Source organism: Poecilia reticulata, chromosome 6 (genome assembly GCF_904066995.2).
Source record: "Poecilia reticulata chromosome 6, P_reticulata-male-v2, whole genome shotgun sequence".
Taxonomy (NCBI): Eukaryota; Metazoa; Chordata; class Actinopteri; order Cyprinodontiformes; family Poeciliidae; genus Poecilia; species Poecilia reticulata.
Genome location: NC_088835.1, coordinates 26668689 through 26685757, shown reverse-complemented (window position 1 = coordinate 26685757; position 17069 = coordinate 26668689). Strand labels below are relative to the sequence as shown.

Here is a 17069-nt window from a genome sequence, read left to right as displayed (position 1 = left end):
TATATGTATTAAAATACGTCTATTATGTCTAAATTAGGTGAATTTATTGCCAGATAATTTTTCCATTTTTGTCAGAAAACATAGTATCATTTATACCTAAAGCGAAAAATTAGTAGCCAATCCAGAGATTGGCCTCATGGATAATCGGTATCGGTATCGGATGGGAGCATCCCTGATATTTAGCAACATTTCTGACAAAAAATGTAGCACCGGCCAAAATCAGAGTCAGCAGGTCAGGCTTTTTAAATATTGGTAATCGGCGATCGACCAGAAAACTGCAGTTGGTGTACTCATAATATTTTCTCCTAATATTTTCTGCTTCTGCCGTGGCAATCTGATGATGGTGGCGGTCTCGCTGCAGCTGCAGCAGCCACCCTCCCCCCCTCCCCAGCATCCTGTCCCCGGCTGCATGGGTTCAGTCAGCACCCGCAGCTTCCACCTGCAGGCTGACCTCCCTCTGGTTGGTCCTTTCCTGTTCACAACCTCTCCTATCCCTCATACACAAACAAAGAGAGTGCACTCAGTCTGCTCCACGTATCAGTCTGTCTGACAGATATGTATAATAACATAACCGTCTGGCTCTATCCGGAGTCTGGTGCAGATTAGCCCTGAAGCCCGAGGAGCTCTAATCAGAAATGAGCAGTGTGAGTCACAGCGGCCCTGTGTGTGCCATGGAAAGAGGATCAGTCCAGTTCCATTAGCAGTTTAAATTGTTTCGGAGATAGGCGCAGAGCCGGCAAGTGGCTTCAGGTCAGTGGGTGTCCTTCGCCTCATTTCCTGCCCACTGGCTTGGAGGATCCAGGAGGATGATGGACAGATCCTCCTTCCTTTCTTCCTCTCCTCCCGTCCCCAACTCTTTATGTCTCCGCGCTTCCCCCTGTGGGTAAACCCGGCTCGATAAGGGCAAGCTCTCGTTTTCACGCGGCCTCTTTGGCCTCTGCAGAAGAAAGGCTGCTGAAATCACTCCGGCGCTGCTCCACTACCTCGCCACACACCAGGGAGCATCAGCAGAGTCTGTGAAAACTCATGGCTTCCACTGAAGTCCAGTGAGACGGAGGCGGGAGGAAGAGGAGGAGGAGGAGGGATGGGTATGAAAGAAACGCCATGAAGTGTCGAGTGATGAAGAAAGAAAAGAAAATATGGCCTGATAGTGCAGCCATCTGCCTTATGCACACACTGTAAAAACACGAAACCTTAACAGTACTTCTGGTCTGGTATATCCTAGTACACTTTAAACATGACAAAACTAACTTACAAGTAACTTTTTAGCAAGATACAGAGGCTTGTTTAACATAAATAATTCCTTAATATTAATGAAAAATACTAGTTTCATTGGCAGATTATTTAATTTTATTGTCCCATGTTATAAGCTACTTCCACATGGCGGTGGAGCCGACGTCATGTCAGTTTCCCCACTTCTTAAATCACACGTTTTCTGTTAATTAACCATATTTGTTTTCGAAAGATAAGGTCATTTCCACTAGTCGCACCAACACCGGCTAGAAGATCTCCAAAAGAAACGCATCATGACCCGATCTAAAGAAATTTAGGAACAGATGAAAAACAAAGTGACCGATTTCCAGTCTGGAAACATTTATGAAGCCATTTCACCGGATTCAGGCCTGCAGTGAACCACAGTGAGAGCCCTAAATTCAAAGTGATGAAAGGTTGGAACGGGGAACCTTTCCAGGACGAGTCGGCCCTCAGAAATCAGGCGGACCTCGTTTGTTTGAGTTGAGGTTCAACTTCATGATTTAAACAGAGGAACAAGGCTGGATGGATGTCATGAACATGTTTTCAAGGTGAGAAAATGGAACCTAAAAGAAATCAAAAGACTTTCTCACATTTCCATTAAAAAAAAATAAACTGATGATTTTTGGAAGGTGTTGAATATGACATAAATCTAACATTTCAGAAAAGAACATTTCAACGCTGTCTGGGGCGGCTTTGCTGCATTCGGACCTTGGTGCTATAACTGATGGAACAATCAAGAACGTCCTGCAGGGCAATATGATTAGTTTGTGACTTTAATGTCCTGCAGATTTGACTTATGAAGCAGAACAATGATCCAAAACACATCCTGAAGTTCACCCTTTGGATGCCAGAAAGAAAAACGTTGGGTAAATGGAGACCATTGTCCATTTACAGTTGCCTTTTCAGATCGTGGTTTGGGTAGGTATCGTCGCTTAACATGGGGGAGTCAAACTCATCTTCATTTTCAGCCAAATCAAACATCTGAATGTTCTTAAAGGGCCGGTTGTGCCACAATGTATTGATAAAATTAATGAAATTACAAAAATATAAAATGGCTGTTTCAGCATTCAATAAATGTTTCTTAAAATAAAAATAATATTCAACTTCTTTTCACATGGATCAGTCTTTCCAGGGTTTAGATTTGTTTTGTTTTGTTTTATTTGCAATCAAAATTACAGATTTTGTGGTTACTAATTTAGAAGTATTTGTAAGGATTTTTTAATGATATTGGAGATAAGGTCTGATGTTAAATGTGACTTTTTATGAATCGCTGTAATGGTTACAGACTATAACTTGACATGAAGTAAGGCTGAGGCAGCAGTCACTCAAACCCGAAGTTTTTGGCCAATTTTCAGAAGAAACTGTCAGTAAAATCAGATAAAAATGTGGGAGTTTGTTGATTCTGTGTGAATTTTGCGGATTTCTGAAAAACTGGAGGGACTTCTTGATGCAATTTGGATTCTATAGGGCCACTTAAAAAGCTACGGCGGGCCAGATTTGGCCCCCGGACCTTGAGTTTGACTCATGTGTCAACACTTGAAATTGTGAATTTATTAAATTATTGGATTATTTTAAAAGGTGTGAAGGTGGGCAAATACTTTTTATTTAAAGCAGTGAGTCTATAAAACGGAGCAGAAAGCTGGCCCAGCCTTCCTTTCTCAAGCTGAAGCCGTATTTTTAGTAAGACACAAACTCCCCTTAAATTATTTTGTGACTTCAGTGGATAAAATATGTGATTTTTGCTTCATAAATTATGCATGAAATCAACAATAACGTGTATTTAAGCAGTTTCTCACCCTGCCATCTGCAATCTGTTTGCCAGCACACTGATTTTTATTTATTTATGTGCTATATTTTGTTTTTGCACACTGCTTACTGTATAAATTAGGGGTCTGGAAGTCAGAGGGGATTCTGGCAAAAACATAATCCACGATGGGAAAAGCTTACTGTTAATGGAACTATAACTAGAAAGCAAATATTATTTTGGTCAATATTACACTTAATAGGGCCATGCTAAGACAAAATACAATTAAATAACATTACAAGAATAAAGTCATAATGTCATGACTTTATTTTTTTTATAATATGATTTTATTCTGGTAATATTACAACTTTATTCTTGAAATATTGACTTAATTCTTGAATTCTTATGACTTTCTGCTTTTTTTAAATTATTGCATTACATTTTCCCCCACATTGTTTCCATTTTTATCTCTGTTTTGCAAAAAAAAAAAAAAAAACTATTTTGTTCTAATATTGACTTAATTCTCAAATTATTATAACTTTATTCTCATATCATAGTTTTACTTGTTCTTAGTATAGCCTTAATATTTCTTCATACAAAATATACAAGAACTATGAATATTTGCCCAAGGTATTCCCAAATATTTTTGCTCTTTCATTGTCAGTATATTACTATTATTTTTAAATTCATTTAGCTTTCAGTGGCTGGTTGCTCACTGGTTGCCAGGTCAAAACGATGTCAGTGTGGGGGAGCGAGGGGGAGGGGGGGACAACAAATCACTGCCCTCAGGCCCTGCAGCTTGTTTATCCGCCCATGAAATCAAATTAGCTTCAACCAGATGAAACATTTGTCTTGATGGCTTGTTTAATTAGCTCTTCCTACTATTTGAATCTGATAATACTTGGCAGCCAAATGTTTCACATTAAGTCATAATGAACAAATAATCCTGAGGTTAAAATGTAAATATTTAGCCAAAGTTTCCTTTAAAATGTTTATTTTTGTTTAGAACTGAAACATTTTTTATTTTAAATTTGACTTTTGTTTACAGTGCTAATGAAACATATTCACTCCCTTGGATGTTTCACCCTTTAAAGCTACAGCTTTGACTTGGTTGACAAAAGAAATCCTTAAATGTCAACTAAATAGTGACATAAAACCATTTCTGCATTAGCTGGATGCTCCAGGTCGTTATCTTGCTGGATAATAAATGTTCTCTTGCCGACGGAAACAAATTGTCCTCCAGGACTCTGCTGCTGTAGTTCTGACTAAAACCAGGAAGTTGGAGCACATCATCCAGTTCCAAAGTCCTTCCACTGACTCCTGTAACTCAGAATAGATTTTAAATGACCTCTGTTAGTTTATAAATCACTGAAAGGCTTAGTACCACAATACACTAAAGATCTGCTGTTGTCATAGCAACCTTCCAGACCTTGACTACAGTCAGTCACTTTAAAGCGAGTCCATATTTTTGATCACGTTTGATTTGTAAAAGCAATAAAAAGTGTAAAACATCCAAGAGGGCAAATACTTTTTTAAACACACTGTATCATTTTTTATTGTGCAAACTAACTTTGTGATTCCAACATTTATTATTGAGTAGGGGTAGTTTGCAAGTTTGTTGTCTCCCTAGCAACGAAAGTAAAAGCAAATTCTGCATAACCTTTCTCATTACAGTAAACCTTAAAGAGGGGAAAAGGGACAAACAAGCCAGAAAAGCAAAAATCCTCGCAGTGAAAAGCTGTTATTTGGCTCAGGACAATGTATTGCGTTATTATTTATAATAAGATCTCCAGCTGGAGGGAGAAAAAAAAGAAGCCTTTCAAGGCCTCTAGTTAAAACCTGAATACATCCGGCACCGTATTATGTGCTGCGGTACAGTTAACACGGTTTGATGATCACACCTGAGATCTGTGCTTGAAGTGCTAATTATCCCTCATTGTGTCCGTAAATACCTCATAATCACTCCGCAATCTCCCGCACCAAATTAACGCGGTAATGCTGCTCCATCAGAGCACTTCGGGCTGAAATGAGCCGATGCTGAGCTCATATGTGGGCCGGTGTTATGTCAGGTCAGCATACGTTATCAGAGTGACGCATAAAACAAACTGACGGCCGTTTGCACGTGACGTCACTCTTTTCGAAACTCCGCCCCACCCCGCGATGACGGAAAGCCAGTCTAAAAACAGACATCTGGAAGCTAATATCAATTTTATTTAGTTGATTTCACTTTAAGAATGGTCATAGGTTGCTGCGCGGTCGGATGCAGAAACACACAAGCTTAGAAACCAAACTTGTCATTTTATTTTATGACTTTTAATGAGGAAAGTTACAGCCGTTAATAATTATTACTGGCAGCCCTGATTTGCAGCGAACACTTTCTACAAGGTAAGAAGATTAACGTTCATATACTTTATAAGTGTGATTAGAAATATGCAATCAAATATCGCATTATGGAGAAGGTAACCGTTGGTAACCATGGAGACGATGCTGCGCACCGTCACGTAGCCTAGCATGTATGGAAAAAAACGGGTTAGCATCTCGTCTTTTGTACGTTTTTAATGCTGCTCCGGTGTAAATAAAGGAGAAAAGCTGTTTACGGCAGTGATATAAATCGTGTTTTGAATTCAGGCAAAGTGGTAATTTGATCAACACGTCAGGTTTGGGTCGGTTTCTAAGCTAGCTGTTTCCAACTCTTGTAAATACCGCTGTCTGTGAGCCCCAACCAGGTGTGTTACGTTCACAGACAAATTAGACTGGAACAAGTAGAAGCCATGAATAAACAACTTGGGAAAACAATTTCAGTCGCTCAGTTCAATAAACACGTCACACACTTTGTTATTAACAGCTGTATGACGTCCTGAGTCGTGTTTTGTTGTTGGAGTGCAGCTGCAACTAGACTCTGCTTTAAATACACTTTGAAACAACAACAACGATGCATGTATATCCGTCTATTTATCATTAAAAACAATTTATTGACTTATGTATTTTTTTTTTGGTATCTTGTCGCGTATGCTGAACTGAGCTCTAACTGACGCGGACCTCTTAATGCGCATGCGTACTCACTGCACGTACGCTACTCTGACGGCGTATTCGCGCTGTTTGTGCGGGCGGCCTCCACCTCTATGTCTGCGGCTCCGTACTCTTGAGTGAGGGTTCCTGTCTGGTCTGATTGATGGCGGTGCCAGCGGAGGCAGCGCTCCCCTGATTGCAGCTACAGGCGGCACCGGGCTTCTCATTAACCCGTGATAATGCACCTGTCACCCTGATACGAAAGCCTCACAGCGCATTTGTTGCGGACGGCTGTTTTCGCCGCTCTCCATCCACCTCTGCTTTTCCCTTTTCTCTCTCAATTTGTTCTGAACTCAGGTTCTTTATCAGACACGGGATAAGCTCCGACTCTGCTGACTCCGCTGCCGAGCTGACCACAGCAGATGGAGGTCAGCGGTGTATTCCCCCTCCTCTGCTCGCTGCTGCAGCAGTTACACGGTTTAATGGGATCTTTCTCCGGCTAACCTACTGGGACCAGGGTTGATACTGGATCAACTGTTCCAGCCTTCATGGCTGTGTTTGTGTGTGGAATATAAATGTGGTGGCAACTGTGTGCGCTTTCAGACAACATAAGCCTTTTGAGAGTCTCATTTGTTGGCTGGTAAATTTATAATCTCTCCCTGTGGTCAGTGGCTTAGGTTGTAACTGAAAATGGAAAGCTTTCTTCTGACTAAAACACCGAGAAGGAACGTGTCAGCCATTAGACATACAAACCAACTTCCTTGTGATTTGAAGGCCTCAAATAAATGTAAAAATGATTTAGTCAATGGCTGTCGGTCAGCCGGTAGCATTAAGCGTATGTAGAATCACACTGCAAAAACACAAAAATCTAATATTTTAATGTAGTTTCTTGTTCAAATATATTAGTACACATAAATTAAGACAGAACTAAGTTGCAAGAAACGTTTCAACTACATATAGGAGCTTGTTTTATGTAAATAATTCCCTAATGGTGAAACGCCCATTAAACTGTTAAAATAGTTTAACTGTTTCAGCATTCAGTAAGCGTTTCTTCAAATAAAATATTGAACGTCTTTTCAGACTGATCAGTCCATCAAGGATTTTGTTTTATTTGTTGTTGTTTTTTTGCAAACAAAATCACAGATTCTGTGGCGCTGTTTCAGAAATATTTGTAAGGAATTTTTATGATACTTTTGCTAATATATGATGTTTAATGTGACTTTTTATTAATCGATTTAATTATTGATCACGGAAGCAACTTGACATCAAGTAAGGCTGAGGCAACAGTCACTTAAGCTCAAAGTTTTTGGCCAATTTTGAGAAAAAATGTGGGAATCTGTTGATTTTGTGTGAAGTTTAGAGATATGTGAAAAACTGGAGGGATTTACTGATGTAATTTGGAGTCTAGAGGGCCACATAAAAAGCTACAGCGGGCCTGATTTGGCCCATGAGCCTCGAGTTTGCCAGATGTGCTGCACTTTATGAACTTGCCTAACGGCAGATCATTTCAGTGTTAGAAATTACTGGGGCTGTGTGGGGAAATGTAATTTTCTAGTGTGTGATCGTTTAGCAGCTTGGTAGCGCTGTCACCTGGTGCAAACCTGCTAACTGGTTTTTCTGGAGGTTCTTGGGACATTGCCACATCTGTGGCTGAGGCGGCAAGAGCTGCGATGCCTCTATAAACATTTACTCAGTAAATCCCACTTTAAACATCAGCTGACTCAATTAGATCTGTGAGTCTGTGAGAGAGAAGCCGTCCGCCTCTCGTGCAGCAGAAAAGCTCCAGCGTCTTCACCATATGCCTGTTTCTGTTCCATGCTGCTTGTTCCAGTCGCTTTCCCTGCTCTCTGTTGGGTCTGCGCTTGATTTATTTATCCTATCTGAACACGCTGCGCCAGGAATACACCCCAAGCTTTCACGGGAATTGGAACAAAGTTGCTGAGGAGTGAAAATTGAGAAAAATTAGCAAGTAGATTGTAAATCACTTTGGATCCGATGATGGGAGTCAGAACTGTTGCAGATTGAGTGTCTATAAATTAAGTTAGGGGTTTAAAAAGCTTCAGTAGCTCCTCTTTGTCGCCCTTAGAGATGAAATGGAGGAATCTGCTCCGGTTGCTTTTAAAGCTGTGGAATCCAGATTTCCCAGTATTGGCAGAATTTGATCCTGAATAAAGAATGAACATGTGTGGTCCTGGGAATGCATCTGGCACGTCTGTTTGCCTCCAACCTCCGAATCTCCCGTTTTATCTTCTGCCACGCAAATTCCTCAGAAGACAGTCAAATATCACGTTCACGGTTGAGCCCATGATTGAGTCCCTCTCATTACGGAAAAGCATGGTGCAAATAAAAACGTGAAAAAGCCCCTCTATGGAGCCAGACCTTCCTGTTTTATGAGCAAAGCGAATGCTGATGGGTTCCTGTGACACATATGTTCATGGACACCTTTAAGGGTGAATCTCTATGACCTTCCAATCCCAAATTATAGTTCACATAGTGGCACAAAATGGTGAAGTGGACAAAAACAATACGTGGTTCCCATATTTCAACAATGAAAATGGTTGTATTGTTGGATTTAAAACACTTTAATCTGATGCTTATTTTAAAGCTGATATTCTATGCTTCCTTTAACAGAGTAGGATAGGTCTGTGGTCGACGGAAAACATGTTTATTACATTTGTTTTTGCACAAAATCATTCTTAGATGATGAGATTTTAGTCGGATCAGTTCAAGTGCAACGTCTCCTCTTTCAGAAACCTTTTTTTTTTTTTTTTCAGTTAATCTCCTGACTACCAGTAGTTCGTTTTTGTCCTCTTTAGAGGACATTTCTAAACTTGACTATCTCCCACCTTCTGCTTTCTACTGAACTATCTCCCACCTCCTGCTTTCTACTGAATTAATTCCTTTTGGTATCTACAGAGGACATTTAGGGCTTTTCCATGATACCACATGTGATGGGGTGGGACTTTTGTACGTACCTTTTTCTAATTCATAAAAATGGCATTTATCAGTAACACATTTTATGGGAGGAGACAGAGTAAGTGCATAAAACCTTTTATTATCTTACAAAGACTGTGGGATTAAAAAAAAATGGTGATTGGACAATATTTTTTTTCCTGGTAGTCAGGAAGATAGTGCAGAATTACGGTTCTGCAAATTTGGCTTATAAAACTGTCTTTGCCGACACGTTGGGTCTAGAAAGGTAAAGTTTGATAAACGGGTCAGTGCGGTAGTCTAGCTTTTACCATTTCAGATTAATTGATTAAATCAAACCTAATTTACCATTTTATAGTTGATTTTTAAGGTTTTGAAGTGCTTAAATAGGCCGACACTTTAATATCTGGTAAAACTGTTACAGAAGCATATTCCCAGAAGAAGCTCGAGGTGCTTCTAGATGTTCTTTGTGACGTCTTTGTATTGCTGCAGCTAATACTTTGAAGGTTCTGTGTAGCTCGACTTTTAATTGCAGTTGAGCAGAAATTATCAGGCTATTCTTATCAATATTCCTTTTTTTCTTCTACTCACAATTTTTTTTGTTGCCTTTTTTAGTTCTTTTCTCCAATCTGTTTTATTGTAGAAGTTTTTGTCCTATTGGTTATGTTCTCTTTCATGGACCTGTACTGCGCAAATTCACTGAGGTTTTTAGCATTGTGGTTTTTAATATCCCTTTTTTTTTTTTATCAAAATGCTGTCATGTGGAAAAACTTTCCAGCTTGAGCCTTCATTTGTCTCCGCTGCTTGCTGAGTGGAAATGATGGAAAACGAGCCTGTCACGATGTGACAAGGGCACCGTGGATATCTTCAACATGGCAGCCTGCTGCGTTTCACATAAAAGGAAAGCCCAGCGGACATAATGGAAACGCAGAGCAACTCAGACGCCTCGCTCAAAGAGTTTAATTCAAACCCTTTTAGATATAAGAGGAAAAAGCAACGGTAGATTTACGCATCAGAGTAATCAGAATGCAAGGAAGGAGGTGGATGGCCTTCAGACGAACATTCGCAGCTGCTGATTAGAGAAGCCATGTTAATGAGATTCATTGACAGTCTAATACGGAGAACAGCATGCCCCCCTGCTGTGGGTGTCTGTGTCGTCCCCCCCACACCCCGCTCTTCTCCCGTATTTTGCTCATTTTCTCCGTTTCCGTCTTGCCGCTGCTCTCTTTGCCGTGTTTTTCCTGGACTCAGCCAGCAGAGATTCTGTCTGTTTTCAGGCAAATTCTGCAAAGAACACAGCAGAGTGGTTTCACCTTCAACTAGAGATAAATACAAGGACTTTTTTTTTTTTGTACCAAGTCGCAAATCTTTAATTTCAAAATCCAATTCTGGTCTCGAGTCCCTAAAGACTGAAATAAATGTTCTATCACTGGATGCATGTAGCTTTTTAGTCAAATCTAATAAGTAAGCATGTTCAAAGGGAACATGATTTAGAAACAACAAACCACCTGCGATGTAGTGAGAGAATGAACACATGTTGAATTTCTGTCAGAATGTTAAAGGAAAGACTTTCAGTTTGAAGAGCAACGTTAGTTATAACAAGATAAACAGATGCCAGAGTAAAAGTAAATGGTCTTCTGTAAAGTACTGATACCTGAAAAACCTACTTAAAATGATGCATGATTAGTTGTGACAATAGACTTTATTTGAGAAATATTTCCTTTAGATACAGTAATAATACTGCAGGCTGTTTAGTTTTTATGAAGTTTTGTAAAATACTGCCACACGAATATTGCCATGTTATTCACGCTGCAATGCATTCTGGGTAAATGAGGACTAATGGTCCAACTGCCACAAAGGGATGAGTAACATCTTTAAGCCTTTTCAAATTGAAGTGGTGCGCGTTGAAATCAATGGGCATGTGGAAATCATAAGATGTGATGATGAGGAGAAGGACCAAACAGAGGACAGAGTTGGCCATAAGAGTTGGTGTTTGCTGCTGTTGCCTTTGTCGTCGTAAATGAAACAATGAATGACACTTGCCTCTGATTGGACTGTGTGATCCAGTAAGTACTTTGGTAGCTCTGTGTCCGGTCTGTTCTTCATCTGGGGAGGAAGTAGTGCCGCCAGTACTACTGCTGCAGAGCTCCATTAGCATTTAAAGAGCTTCCAGTGCTGTCTGTCTGATGATTCTCCCAGTGTTTTTCGCTCCAGTGGCAGCGGGGTTTAGGCACTTTGTGGATAAAAACTGTCAGCACGGCATTTATTTTTAGCTCTTTAAGGTAACGATCACCTGTTGGATCCCTTGTCAGATTTGTTCACACAAATTACTCAAAGTCTTCTGGAGAGAAATGTTGAGAGCACAAATTACGTCCTTCAGAAGTTGTGTTCAGATCCGGCTCTCTCCCACTGCGTTTTTTATGTTTTTTATGTGGGAAGCATCCAGATTCAACTCACTGTTTTTTTTAAAATCTTTTTTCTTTGTTTTGTTTGTTTGTTTTTTGAGTACCCTTGTTAAACAGCGTTTTAACTAAAACTCTGAGGGTTTTTTTGTTTTTTTTTCTCTCTTTCTCACTGTTTATTCAATGTAATGTTTTTAATTTCTTTTTATTTCTTTTCTACGTTTTAATGATGTAAAGCCCCCCCAGAAAACGTCCCAGAAAACGTCCCAGTTAAACGTCGTTTAACTAAAGTTACCCTTGTTAAACAGCGTTTTGACTAAAACTCTGAGGTTTAAGCCCAGTTAAACGACGTTTAACTGAAGTCCTAAAAGGGGTGCGGGTTTTAATGTTTTTATCTTTAAATCTCTTTCTCTTTCTCACTGTTTATTCAATGTCACATGCTGTTTTTATTTTAATCATGTAAAGCACTTTGAAATGCCTTGCTGCTGAAATGTGCTATACAAATAAAATTTGATTGATTGATTTAAATTACACCCAATAGTGACACAGTGTGGCATTATCTAAAACTACACCAGTCAAATGCAACATGCTAAAAAACAACTCGGGTAAAGTTAGCCTTCCTGTGTTTCCTCTGTAGATTCCAGTACAGAATGGACCAAAACGCGTCATTAACCCAGCAAGTGAAAAAATGGTGACCTCCGTGGGTGAAAAATATAACAAAATATATACATTTTTGAAGTAATTATGAGTTATGGTGCATCACAAACAACAATTTTTAGTGAATAGGAAAATTACAACTTATTTAGGCCATGTTCAACTAGTCTTGGATTCCTTTAACTGTATCAAAGTACTTCTACATTTTTACTTTATAACTCTGGATTCTTCACAGTGCTCCAAATTTATTCAAAGATTATTGGACTTGATGAACAGCTTTCTAGGATACTAAAAGGTGATTGAGTGAGGGTTGTTAATGTGAAATAGCAATTGGCTTGGACCAAATAAACAGAAGTACCAGTAAAATGAACTATTCTGCTTTACACACTTCCTCTCTGAGCCCATTCATGTTCCCATGTGCACCATGTGTTGTTCACCAACAAAATCCTGAGGGGATCCCACTGAGGACTCAGTGGAAAACTGCAGAGAGAAACGAAGGAACACAGATGTTTTAGCTCAGCAGGCTGAAGGATGAGTTCATGGGGAGAACATCTGAGGTTTTCTGCTCTGCTCACTCCAAAAGGAAGTCTTAATCCATCCAGTCAGAGAATTCATGTGCAGATATTCATTAAAAGGAGGAGAGAAAAAAAAACCCAATTAAGGTACAACTAATGTTCTTTCGTTCAAACCGTTTGAGGTCGTAAGTTTTTTTTTTGGCACAGCCAAACTTCATAAAAGAGATGGAAGATTAAAACATCAGCCAGATGCATAAGCAGAAACAAATGTGCTGGAATGCTTTTAGTTTTGCGTAAGATGCTCTGTGTGCGACTGCAGCAAAAGTCAAAGTGTGTACTGACTCCCCTCAGGTCCGTGTCCTTCCACCACTTTAACTTCTACACTAAACGGTGTCACAGTCCAGCTAAGGACAGGAACATTATGAAGTTTGCTGACGACTCTGTAATTGTGTCTTTGCTCGATGACCAGGATTGTGGCCAATCATCGACAACCGCTTGACCTCTGAGGCTAATACACTGTAAAACATCAGAAGGTGGTTTAATTTGAAAGTCTACCCCCTGCCTTGAAAATGCAAGTTAAGTCAACTGTGGCAGATTAGTTCACTTATGTCACTACCAACAGGCGCTTTGCGGTTACCTAGCAACCCCAGCCAAGCCCAGGATGTCACCTAGCAACCCACTTCTAGTTCCACCTGCAGATTATTTCACTCATAACAAAACATTTTTTCCATGTTATAAAATAATCTGCCTGTGAAACAAGTACTTTTTCATCAATACTAAGAAATGATTGATTTAAAACAAGCTCATATTTCTTGATGAAAAGTTACTTGTAAGTTAGTTTTGTTTTATTTCAAGTGTACTAAGATATTTGCACTAGAAACTAGATTAAAAATACTTTGTAAGATTTTGTGTTTTTGCAGTGAAAAAGGCATAAATGTTAGGTCTCATTAATAATTTGAGATGAGCCTAAAACTGACTGTGATGGTAAATAATTGTTCTGTGTGCTACATGGATGTGGAGTATTTTTATTATTGTTTTTTTCCTTTATGTTGTGTATTTATCTGCAATTTGTCCTTGCTGTCTGCAAAGCGAATTACCCCTTGGCGGACAGTAAAGCTTAAAGTTTACCTGAAGTGTTGGTGGAAGTTTGTTAAGGAGAAAACAGTTGATGTTGTGATTACACGGAGCGAACTGGACCTGCTGGTAGTTCCACTAAAGTGCTTCTAATTAGGATGAACCGTTTCAGTGTCTCATTAATCACGCTTCATTACCAGACAATCAGCTGTAAATGTGCTTCTGTCACGTCGTTCATTCGCTCTTTCCTTTTTGCTGAGTGGCTGCAGAAAAAGCCTGGAGGCAGAGAGAGGAGCAGCAGAGGTCAGGTGGTGGGTTGAACCACTTCGGCTCCCATCACGACTTCATCTGACCTCCATCCGCCGAGGGGAAACCAAACTCAACAAACCACAAGCAAACACAGCTTCTGTCCAGACCGCACCGCCGGAGACTGTGGTCACACTTGGACACTGTTGTAAAATCAGTGACATACAGACATACAGCGTCTGTAGAAAATGTAAACAGCTTCTTACAGTCATTCTTTCAATCCACATATTTATCAGTGCAGGAAGTTGGAGGCAGCTTTCGTTCATGCTTGCCAAGCCTTTCCAGAAAAACGTCCTCATCTGGATGACGGCGCTTTGTGAATGCATGCATTCATCGCCAGATGTTCACAACACTTTTAATAAGATTTTTCAACTGATGCCAAGCTTTACATCTTCTTTACTGTGGGGTCAGAACCAAATCAAGGTTACTTTTAGAATTTTTCTTCAACCAATTGCTGGTTGAAATTTAGTTTTTTAATTTCGCCTCATGCACACTGCATTGGTCGACACAAACCAGGAGAGGCTTGTGATTTAAGAGTTAAAAACTGATGTTGCATGCAAACCTTATTGAGGTATTGCATGTTTCTTGATCCACCCTCGTGCTTGAGTAACTAATGCGAACATGTGCTCAGCAACTGGATAAACGGTCTTTTTTGCACATTTAGCTGCACACAGGAGACTGTGAAAGCAAATAAGTTGTCAGATGTCGTAATTATTTTTCCTCTGCCTTGTGTTATATTTTAAAGAAGTCGGAAAGCATTTTTTATTTTCAGGAAAATGATCATGGACGGTATTCAGTCAACTTCCTGTCAGTCCGCTGCAGCTCATAAACATGATATGTTGGTTTGTAGATATAAATAAATTAAGTTTTCACTGGAATATTGAAGCATTAAGAGTTAATTCAGCTTTTTTTTCTCTCCTCTCTAACAATATGCAATGCCCCATTGAAGAGCCTTCAGGTTCACTATTATTGTTTTATTCTTCTTCCTTGATTTTTCCTCACCTGACAGCCGAGGGCCTTTTGACGCATCTTGGCCATATTTCATTGTTTGTTTGTGATGGCTCAGGTCCAGGTAATTTTTGGTGTCTTGGATGAAGAGGAGGCCTCCTCACGCTGACCACACAGCTGGAAAGGATGAGCTCATCTGTGAGGCAATGAACTGCTTCACCCTTTGAAGTTACAGCCTTTATTTCCAAGGATTCAGCCAATCACTGATCCACCGGACAAAAGATTCATGTGAGACCAGTTAAGGCCTTTATGAGGCGGGAACAGGCAGAGAGGGGGTAACTGGACTGTGCGGTGCGTCGCCGTCCAAGCTATAAAAGGTTTTCTGTGTAAAGAGGCTCTGGCTGCACCTGGGATCTGACTAAACTAAAACTTTAACCTCTTTCTCTCACCTTCACCTGGCTGTCACTCCACATCATTTTTAGATAGTTCTTCAATCAGGAGTTTGGGTGGATTATCATACAGAAAGATTATTGTCCTTCCATTTAAATTGCATAACGTGATAGATCTGTAATGGTCGGTAATCAAATCCCTCAGGTTTGGCCATCTGCAAGCCATTTTGTATGTTCATGTTTTCACACCATAAAAAGCTCTGAATGCTTTGGGTCACTTTGACCCTCTGTCAGTTGACCGAATTTCAATCTGGCCTGTTTCTGTTTCGTCTATTTGTACTTCCATTTTGAGGCCACATTGAAACTGTTGTGTAGTTGGTGGATTTTCATGAATTATTGCTCAAAAAGATAATATAAATGTTTACATTTAATCTATATAGGATATTGGTTTCTGGACACTTTGTATTACACCCTATTTCCATTTATTTTTCTTCTGATCTGCATATGATTCATTTGAATCTCCAGACATTTGACAGTAATATGCTCCCATATATTATCGAAAACCTTGAATATCAGAAATTAGAGTCATATAACCTAATGTCTGTATAGTAGATTACTAAAAATTACTTTGTCAATAATGAGTTATCTGGCAATTAATGCATGGTTGGGACCTAAAATAAAAAAGGACGATATGGGGACATTGTGTGGTTTGGCGACGGAGCGAGCGGCCATCTTGAATTCGATTCCTGACCTCAAAACCTTTACTGCATATCTTCCTTTCTCCTCTTTCCACATTTATACTGTTTTCCAACGGTCAAAAAAAGGATATTAATGACAATAAAATCTTTTAAAAAAATTTTAAAAAAGGCAAAATGGGGTATAGTCGACCATTTTGCCCTGGGGTGACTAGACAGCTTCCCTAACCCCAAGTCATTTAGGAACCAAAAAAAAATACTAAATAAAACAGAAAATGTAAGTCTCTCCATATATTGTATATTGTTTCCACTAGAAACTAAGCAAAAATACTGGATAAGATTTTGTTTTTGCAGTACAGATTAGATTATTTGTCAATCCAATTAAGCGCACAAACATTTAAATGTTCCCAAGTTGAACATTTGATTCAACTTGGGAGAAAGCTGCTTTCAAGCTGCAGTGAATTATTTGGGAAATCTACATAATTGTTGCTCCACTTAAAATATACAAATGTGTTAATGCTCTTAAAGAAAATGAGTTAAAATAGGCTGACACTTCTCAATGTAAAATTTCTGCATAATTGCACCGGAAGGACTTCTGTTATGAAGAAATGTTGTTCTTCGAAGTGATCCAGATTTCTTTAGAGTTTGATATATCTGAGCATTTTTATTATGAAGCTAGTGACATGCATGTTTTTAGGAAGTATAGCCATACCACAGTCTCTAAATGCCTCTGGTTAGTAAATAAAATGCAGCTTTTAACAGTAAAAGAAAAGAGACTTTGCAGTTTTGTTTTCAAATGTTAAGTTTTAGTGAATAAAATATTAAGTTAATCATTTTAAAACGGTGTGCACCCTCTATTCCACTCCAAGATGTGTTTACCTGGCAGACCAGTTCACTTACTGCAGTGAGTTAAATTGCTGTTTTCTACCTCCATCTGTGGATTTTAGCTTTCAGGTCATCTTTCAGCTGCAGGGATCATGGCGCACACCTGACCTTTCCTGACAGAGCAGCTCCTCTTCTGAGGTGGCTCTGTGAAAGCCATTCCACCTCACAAAAAGCCAAAACCCTCACGACGAGTCCAGTAAACCAGAATGTGATCAACTCCACTGGAGGGAGTAAGCCGTGGCGTGGTAGAGGCTGTTCACCTG

At 39.5% G+C, this 17069-nt stretch overlaps 2 long non-coding RNA genes across 2 annotated transcripts in view; one reads left to right on the top strand and one right to left on the bottom strand.

Moving 5' to 3' along the window:
• Positions 1-4034: 4034 nt before the first annotated feature.
• On the bottom strand, positions 4035-5041 carry LOC145552018 (uncharacterized). Its single transcript, XR_014087954.1, has 2 exons — positions 4951-5041; positions 4035-4318 (listed from the first exon to the last, which is right to left on the bottom strand). It is a non-coding gene; the product is annotated as an uncharacterized LOC145552018 (long non-coding RNA).
• Positions 5042-5291: 250 nt separating this feature from the next.
• LOC108166377 (uncharacterized) overlaps positions 5292-17069 on the top strand; it is a 31789-nt gene continuing 20011 nt past the window's right edge. The window contains exon 1 of the long non-coding RNA XR_001776724.2: positions 5292-5383. This is a non-coding gene — a long non-coding RNA (uncharacterized LOC108166377). The remainder of the gene's footprint in view (positions 5384-17069) is intronic.